This window comes from Rhyacophila brunnea, unplaced genomic scaffold (genome assembly GCF_057557595.1).
Source record: "Rhyacophila brunnea isolate RB1 unplaced genomic scaffold, BYU_Rbru_1.0 scaffold_88, whole genome shotgun sequence".
NCBI classification, from domain to species: Eukaryota; Metazoa; Arthropoda; class Insecta; order Trichoptera; family Rhyacophilidae; genus Rhyacophila; species Rhyacophila brunnea.
The window spans coordinates 43,118-53,313 of NW_028233359.1; positions in this window are offsets into that span (position 1 = coordinate 43,118).

Here is a 10,196-nt window from a genome sequence, read left to right on the forward strand (position 1 = left end):
TGATTTTGTACACATACCGATTGTTTGTGATTGATGAAAAAATTACTCCGAAAGATTCGGGATAATGTTTACTAATCATGGAATTCATAGGTATCGAAAATTGTCCAGGAAGGATCCCGTGATTGGATTCCCTAGTGTCAATACGCTCAGATGCTATGCCACAAATACTAATTTGTCACATAAATAGCAGTGGCCAATACTACCAACATCATGTTTGACACTCTGCATAAGTGGTACGTCTTCATAAACGTCATAACATAAATATAAAATAATGGATAAGTTAGCGAGTATCTATACGAACATACGTTACAATTAGAAGGCAATAACACTAGTATGTCTTTGTTTGTTTTTTAAGACTACTAGATGTCGAGCATCAGCTATATAAACGTACATTGCAGATATAGGGGTTTTCACCAGTATGTGTCATTTAATGTTTCTTAAGATCACCAAGTTGCGAGCATATATGAAAATACATTGCATTTGTAAGGTTTTTCACCAGTATGTATCATTTTTTGTCTCTTAAGATCACCAAGTTCTGAGCATCTATATAAATATAAATTGCATTAGGCGGTTTATACCACTACGTGTAATTTATGTGTTTTGAGATGAACAAGATGCAAACATCTAAATAAAAATATTTTGCGTTGCGAACATCTATATTACCATACATTGCATTCATAAGGTTTTTTTTACCAGTATGTGTTATTTTGAGTTGACTAGGTGTCGAGGATTAATATGAACATACATTGCATATAAAGGGTTTTTCACCAGTATGTGTCACTTTATGTATCTTAAGATCACCAAGTTGCGAGCATCTATATGAACATACATTGCATTTATAAGGCTTTTCACCAGAAGGTGTGATTTTATGATTTGAAGTTCACTTAGTACTGAGTATCTTAATAAACATATTTTGCGTTTATAAGGTTTTTCACCAATGTCACTTTAGGTGACTTACGATGACCAAGTTGCAAACATCTATATTATGACCATTAAGTGCATTTATAAGGTTTTTAACCAGTATGTGTTATATTATGTCTTTTGAGGTAACTAGATGTCGAGGATTTATATGAACATACATTGCATTTAAAGGGTTTTTCACCAGTATGTTTCATATTATGTTTTTTAAGATCACCAAGTCGCGAGCATCTATATGAACATACATTGCATTTATGAGGTTTTTCACCAGTATGTGTCATTTTATGTCTCTTAAGATCACCAAGTCGCGAGCATCTATATGAACATACACTGCATTTATAAGGTTTTTCACCTGTATGTGACATTTTATGTGTTTTGAGCTTACTAGATGTTGAGGATTTAAATGAACAAACATCGCATTTATAGGGGTTTTCACCGGTATGTCTCATTTTATGTTGTTTAAGATAACTAATTCGCGAGCATCTATATGAACATACACTGCATTTATAAGGTTTTTCACCAGTATGTGTCTTTTTATGTGTTTTAAGATAACTAAGATCCGAGCATCTGTATGAACATATATTGCATTTATAAGGTTTTTCACCAGTATGTGTTTTTTCATGTCTTTTAAGATCATTAAGTTGCGAGCATCTATATGAACATGCATTGCATTGATAAGGTTTTTCACCTGTATGTGTCATTTTATGTCTTTTGAGACTACCAAGTCGCGAGCATCTATATGAACATACATTGCATTTATAAGGTTTTTCACCTGTATGTGTCATTTTATGTTTTTTGAGACGAAAAAGTGTCGAGCATCTATATGAACATACATTGCATTTATAAGGTTTTTCACCTGTATGTGTCATTTTATGTATCTTAAGATTACTAAGATGCGAGCATCTGTATGAACATACATTGCATTCATAAGGCTTTTCACCAGTACTTGCATTTTTATATGCTTTAATATTACTATGTTGAGAAAATATAATGACTTGATATTGATCATCAATCACGTCAATGTGAGCAATTTTGTGAGTTTTTAGAGCACTTCTGCTACCAAAAACTGCGCTACAAATGCAGCAAATTAAATTACGTGAGAAATGGATTACTCTTCTTAGAATAAGGCGAAGTTCCTTTGGCGTATCTCCTTCTAAGATTTCTTTTTTAACGTCTTTCTCATCTATCGTGACTTCTGAATACTGCATCATTCTATCCTGGATTCCATCATCTGAGGATTGTTGACTGTCGCCTGTATCGTGATTGGTAGAAACCTAAAAAAAAATTCAATATTTTCAATTGTTATGTGTTATAATATTCCATTTGTTATTTTTTTTTCACTTTGCTTTTCAGCATCTGCAGACATTAAATAACTAAGTGAGAGTAAAATGACAAAAGTGTCGTTGGAGAGTGTGCATAGGCCTGTGACACCTGTGTTCTTGGAGGTGAAGTTTTGACGACATAACTGCCTTACAATCAATCATGTCGCTAAATAAAATGACGTTACCCACCCATAACAAAACCAAAGTAAGAACCAAAGAGTAAGTCCCGCAATTTATACTGACCGGTTTAACAACTACTCAGGATGGGCTGTGGATGCCAAGAGTCGACCTAAGCGGTAATGCATAAATTATACGTAAGTATTATAGATGTAGTATATAGGATCAATTTAATATATTGAGAGGTATTATTGTATGCATAATGAATTAATACTTATTTAAAATGTTTAATTGTATTGACATAAGATCACCGAGAAAATTTAAAAGGCATTACTCAATGTATAGATTCGATTAAATTAATAATCATTATATAATTGCCATTATATTATGATCAAAATGACGTATCAGAATACGTAGTTGTTATAATATAGAGTCGTGCAAAAAGCAGCATATTTTATTATTATGCGAATTTACGTAAATTTAATATATTAAAACGTACATCCTTACAAGTCCAGTCGATGAGCTTATGGATCTTTATGTATGTAAACTACTTCTTTTATTCAAGATATAACTATTTGAGAGGTAAAACATTAATCCGCGCAGCGTCTGGTCAAACCTGATGGCCGCGAGTACATCCTTATTACGTGTGCGGTTCTCCAACTTTCTATATAACGACTCTATATTATAAAGACTTTTATAAGTTAATAAATTTTAAATAAATAAATATATATAAATTAATTTGGACTTAAATAGTCAATAAAATTATACGATATAGTTCCTATAATTATTACTATATATATTTTTTTACAGTTTTTCTAAGAACTATATTATACAATATATAAATTATATGTGACCTTGACCATGGAATAATAGCAATGCAATTAACAATGAATATCGTTATACTGAACGTGAGTTTTATTCGTTAAAATAACTGTAGTGAAGCACCATCATCGAGTGTTTTCACTATGTACTCCAAGATCCTCACATATATGACCCCCAGATCACATATCTGAGCTAGTCGAATCTGGGTGACTTTCACCTGCCTAGCTTAAAGGCGAAACAAAGGTCACAAAAAAAATTCAAATCTCATCAAACAACTTCGATCAATTTTTTTTTTTTTTTTTTTTTTTTCGACCATGTCCGATCCTGATAGGATCATATGGGCCTCCACAGAGGAGTGGAGGTTTGTATTGACAGATTTTTGTTTTTTTTACGAGAAATGGATGTCAGCCACTTGCTCAACCTATTAGGTCCATACCCTGACACACACAAATTGAAAAACAATATGTGTACTTGCCAGACCCAGGATTCGAACCTGGGACCCACGGCTTTATAGTCCAACGCTTATGCCGCGCGGCCACCACATTTATAGTATAAACAAAATTTTAATATCATACTTCGAAATTCAACATTATTTAATAGAACACTTACTACATTATACTACCCCATATTGGAGAAAGTATTGTGGTTGTGGGATCGACTATTAGACAACGAAACTCAAAATTTCTATATCCAGTGAAAACTTCTACGGTTGATTTCAATATTTCATGAATTTGGAATATTATTATTGAATATCACTATAATTAATTTGTAAATTAAAATAATAACGTTTGGCTTGCCCACTCTTGGGGCACATCCCACTTTCGCCCATTATTTATTGGTTCTTAGGTTTTCCAAAAACCTTTGATTGTATAATCTAAGGTATAGTAGGGTGAGGGGTGCAATCACTTATACATACTAAAAATACACGCTACATGCAAGGTGAAGTGGACAAAAAATATCTTACTTGAGAGATGAATTTTTATCCACTGCACATAACTACACTCGTTAAATATGAAAAAGACAATCGAGATTTTGTATTTTATGGCAGGTAAAATATTATAATTAGGTACTACATTAAATCACCGATTCGTGATATTTCAACTCGATTCGCATGAAATACCATTACCTCACTATTTTCAAGATTCCACAATGGAAAAAGAGTTTTATTTTTTGCTTAGATAAGAACATACGAAAGGGTTAATCGTCAAACCGACCTGCAATACTGCGCACACTTTTTGACAACCGTTTAAGTTTTTTTCGGTTATGTACATGTTCAAACACGCGCATTAATATGATCTTAATCCCTACTTCAGTTTTAGTATATCAATTTATGGGTACGGCTATATGTTGTGGCTTAACCACTGGGGAATGCCAAAAAAATGGCGTATTTCAAAAAAACACTACCATATTCTTAGGTCAATAATTATTATAAAGCAATCATTATTCGTAGGATGTTTATCTAAATTAAATGGCCAAGGACATAGCTTATAATAAGTACCTTTAGAATTATCTTAAAATGTGTTAATCTTGCCCTATTTTTGAATAATAAAATGCATCATTCTTGTCAAATTTGGGATCACAGAGACAATGAATATAATTTTTTATCGTAAATATTTCACTATAATAATGTCGACATAAATTATACTAATGGTTTTGTAAATGCGTTTAAAAATTAATAAATGTAAAAAATCTTAACACCACTTCACATGGACGCACTGAAATATGACTATATTCTAAAACACTAGAGCGAAAGGTTTTCAAGAATTCTATTTTATGTAATAAAAATACTTTATGCAGTCATCAAATGTTTAACATAAATATAAGGGATAATAAGGCTTCAAAATTATATAAATAGATTATCTATAACGTTTAAAGAATGTCCAGGATCATGCTTTCAAAATGCAATAAAAGCTTAATTTTCACCTACGCTGGGCATGTCCCCCCTTAAGCGATGACGCTTATTTTGAGCTAAACGGGTCTGTTAATTAACAAAATTGGCGCATATGAGGTCCAATCTGGAAGAGACCCTACAGATATCTTTACATAAAAATAATGCACTAGCTTGTGCGCTTTACATTCTGGTGGAATCATCAACGCATATGTATAAAAAAAGAGGCGGGAGCTCGCGTTACGGTCAATTGAGATCATAATGCACTGACCCATGATCAATGATATTTGTTGCTGTTGCAAATATAGATGGCATTGATCCGGACAGGATGTGGTGTCTACAAGATGAAACTACGTATCAGGATACAACCGCAACCACCGACTTATTGAATTAGGTTTATTTATGATATGAACCCGTCAATTTGCTTCCAAAGTCGTGTTGATTTAACAAATATGGAATATTTCCTGAGTGACTAGGTGACGCTGATAAGCCATACATAATAAATTGACGCCTTGGAAACCAATATTGTTAGTGCTATTTGTAATATACGGCCAGCAGTGTTCGAAAAAGTGGCGCAAAACCAGACGTACAGAATGCACTTCGTGAAGAACTCCGCGGTGGCCAGATACTACAAATCATTTTGAAATGTTAGGCACTGTCGACTATCTAAAGATACACAATAGATACCTATGTCCATTAATTTTAAAGCTTAAATACGCTACCTGTTGATATAAATAATAGCGAGGATATTATATTTCATGTGATTAAGGATTACTAAGTCGCTGATCAGCAATCATGTTAGGATACTTCCGCATTCAGAATTGTGCAAATGCTTAAAAATTAAATACGTGAGAAATATATTACCCTCGTCAGAATAAGTCGAAGTTCTTTCGGAGTATTTTGTTTAAAGATTTCGTTTTTAATGTTTTGTTCGTCTATCGTCACTTCTGAATACTGCGTCACTTGATCTTCGATTCCAACAGGCGAGGATTGTTTCCTCCTATCTGTATCGTGATGCCTTGTGAAAAATTCCTTAGTAGAAACCTAGAAAGCCAAAATTATAATTATAAATTACTTTTTATAAAATTATTATTTTTTTTCAACGTTTATGATTTTCAGAATCTTCAGACATCAACCCAATTAGAGCTGACACTGCGACTGGCACGATTGAATTAGTTGGCCATTAGATAAAATTAACATGATATTTAAATGTGATAATTAATTAGTAATTAGTAGACCAGCAAAGAATCGATTTTAAGGCTATACCTCAGTTGAGGCATGGTATAAAAAGATCGTGGCTAGGCGATGCGCGGATTGCGGGTCGCGGGTGCAAATGACGCTTGCCGAACGAAATATAATTTGTCATATAAATCTAAGATGCATCCATTTAATGTTTGTTTATTGTTCTATTTTTAACAATAATAATATATTGACATGTTTTCTTTTTCAAGTAAATAGTTAACGTTTTTAGTCATCTTTACAAGATTTAAGAATTAATACCCCCGTCGCCATCACGGAACAAATTGACGTATTCACACCTCGACGTTCACTCTCCAAATAACAGCGAGTCCAAAATTTCGTCGCGCCTATAGTTGAAAATTATATGCCGGTATTTATTAAGTAAAGAAATGAGAGTAAAAATGAAGACAATAAATCGTCTCTGTTCTGGCAGAACATACTAACTGGAGAATACTAATTTAGAGTAATTTAACTTTGAAGTTGTTAAAATGTTTGAAATGGTCTATCATGTGAGTTTATTCAGTAATCGTAAAAAGGATGACTTTAAAATAAAGACTGTTTATTTATTAAGAAGGTTTCCAGGCGGTTAAGTATGAAATAAGGAACATTTTGGTACAACTAACTCAATATGTCATTTTTTCGAATTAGTGTCTTCTGCCAGAACAGTGACGAAATGATCATAGTACCTACCCTACCCCTGTCAAGGTATTACATACGAATTCAATATTGTTACAGAATAATCCGTAAAAAGTTAAAACAAAATATGGAACTCAACATGTAACATCCAAAAGGAAATACATAAAACAGAATAATATGATACAATTATTGTGGTACAAGTCTTCGTACAATATGTGTAATTTATTTTGTACTTTGGAATGCAAATTCAAAGATAGGATGTAACGATGGCCATGCAGCTTTCGCGTCGGGATGCGTGAGATAAACCTCCTTTTTGCTGGAAGCAATTTTTTTTATAAATGTTACGCCGAATATGCGAAATTGACTATTTACATGAAATGGGCAAAAATTTGTCTAAATCATGAAAAATGCGATCCCGTAGCCTTATTCATGAATTAGACAAAATATCTGCCGAGTGCGTGAATTCAGCGCTAATTTTTCTGCCTAGTTCATGTATTGGACAAATTAGATAATAGCGCTACGGTGGTGTTTTTTTGCAACAAAGTCAAATGATCATGCATTGGTCAAAATTTACGTATATTATCTATGGTCAAAATAGATGGTCGCGCTCCAGTGGTGTTTTTTGCAACTAATGAAACTAACCAAATATGTCAAATGTCATTGATTATAATATAAAAATATACCAATAAATAACTACAATGTCGTTCATATCCATTTACTATGCGCAAAAAAAAATCTAGAACTATAATATGATACCTAACGGAAGAATTTTATTAAAAGCTATTTACGCGATTTGGTTCGTGCTTGGGTATCAATCGTGCAATGGTCGATTGTATGTTTGTGATAGTTTGTCGACACTTGTTAGCTAACCTCAAAATGGACATTCAGTTGAATTCAGAATTACATGACCTAACCTAACCTAACCTAATAATAAAAATATTATATTACGTCCAATTAGAACTAATAAAACCATCCGTATTAAATTTACTTTTTCTACTGTCATGTTGACAGTTTAAGAATTCCATACCCTGGCGAATTCACGTAGTCGGCAGATAATTTGCCTAATTCATGAATAAGGCAACAGGCTTGATTATTACATGAATTAGCCAAAATTTTTCCCATTTCATGTAATCGTCAATTTCGCACATTCGGCGTAACATAGACAAAAGAATAAACGTTATTTTTTTTACATAATACTCGTATCTTACCTTGCATGACATAAAAGGCACTCGCGGGAGATTAATTTAACGTACAGTGAATCGCAATTTTAGATACCTATTCACATTAAAAATTGCTTTACATTAGAATGATTGTGATGTATAAATTATCATAATTAAATACTCACCATTTAACTGAAGGTGTACAAACCTACACATATATTATATTAACATATTATTAGTGTAAGCTAAAACCAACAAATGAAATAAGTTGGAGCGAATTAATAATGGTGTAATGAGGTTCAAAGATGCATTTGCAAATTCCAACCTTCTATATAAGACAGCACACATGATGTCTACTTACAATTGGTTTGTAATCTGAATAGGAACAACCCGGTTGAGGGTATTCATAATCATATAACGGGTGTGAAACATCTTCAATAATCTCACGCTTGACGACGGCTTGTTGATCATCTGTCTCAGATTTTATATTAGAGAGGTCAGCCATTAGGCACTGAAAGAAGTAATTATTATATTTTGTAAACAGTGTAAAACCAGTTTCAGTTCTCGTAACATCCATATAACAATGTATAATAATTATCATCATCATCATCATCATCAGCCTGAATCTATCCACTGCTGGATGAAGGCCTCTTCAAGTTGCTTCCACTTCTCTCGGTCCTGTGCATTGCGTTGCCACGTACTTCCGCAGAACTTTATCATTTCATCGATCCAGCGGCCTCTAGGTCTACCTTGTGGACGTTTTGTACTTCTTGGATACCACTGGATGACTAGATTTGTCCAACGATTGCCTCTTCTTCGAGCTATGTGTCCAGCCCATCTCCATTTAAGGCTTTTAATAAACTCTATTACATCGCAAACCCTTGTCTGCTTCCTTATCCACTCATTCCTCTTTTTGTCCTTTCGCGTTATGCCCAGCATGCACCTCTCCATACCACGTTGTGCTACTCTAAGTTTCTGGATCTCTCTTTTACTTAGGGTCCATGTTTCACACGCATATGTCATCACGGGAAGCACACACTGGTTGAACACTTTGCGCTTTAGGCACAGTGGAAGGTCACTTTTGAAGACATTATTCAGGCGGCCAAAAGCACTCCAGCCTAGCTTTACTCTGCGAACAATTTCATCAAATATACATCCATCTATAGATACTTGTTGTCCCAGATAGATATAGCTTTTCACCTGTTCGAGCTGAGTGCCATTGATGAGGATCTCTTTTTGGCCTGCAAAGCAGTTGAACATGACTTTCGTCTTTGTTACATTTATTTTCAAACCTACTTTGTTGCTTACTTCAGCGAGTTCCTGCATTCTGCTTTGGAGGTCTTCTGAGTTTTGCGAGAAAATTACTATGTCATCGGCAAAGCGCAGATGACTCAGGTATTCTCCATTTATGGGGATCCCTTTGTCATTCCAGTCAAGTTGCCTGAATAAGTCTTCAAGGGTAGCTGTAAATAGTTTAGGTGAGATTGTATCACCTTGTCGGACTCCTTTGCTGATAGGAAATCTGCGCGATGGTTTATGGAGATTTACAGATGCTGTTGCGCTACTGTATATATTATTGAAAATATTTATATAGCGTCCAGGGATTTCTTGTTTTCTGAGTGCGTCGAGTATTATATTTAACTATATTCAACATGAATTAGTAGATAACCTAACCTAACCTATAATATCACAGATGTATCGTAGCTGTCAAATTGTATAAACATGTAATTTTTTGAAACAAAGTTTAATATCATCGCAAGTTCCTACATTGTTTGTAAAAAGCAACATATTATTATATTACACGTATCGCTGTTATTGCCAATTTAACGTGTTTGTAAAAGATATCATTTTCCAAAAACTAACCTCGAAATTGCAACTTGAATCGTTGGCATTCTCCTGCTTTATATGAGTGCGAACTTCCGGGCTGTTTGTGTGGCTTGTCTGTGTATCAAATAAAGGCTTGCCTTCTGTATCAGATTGTTCTTCATCACATTCTCGCTTTACATCCATTTTAATTAATTGTAAGTATGCTTGGAACAACGTGACAAACAGGATCCATTTAAGGTATATTAATTTTAGAGAAGTGTTGCCACA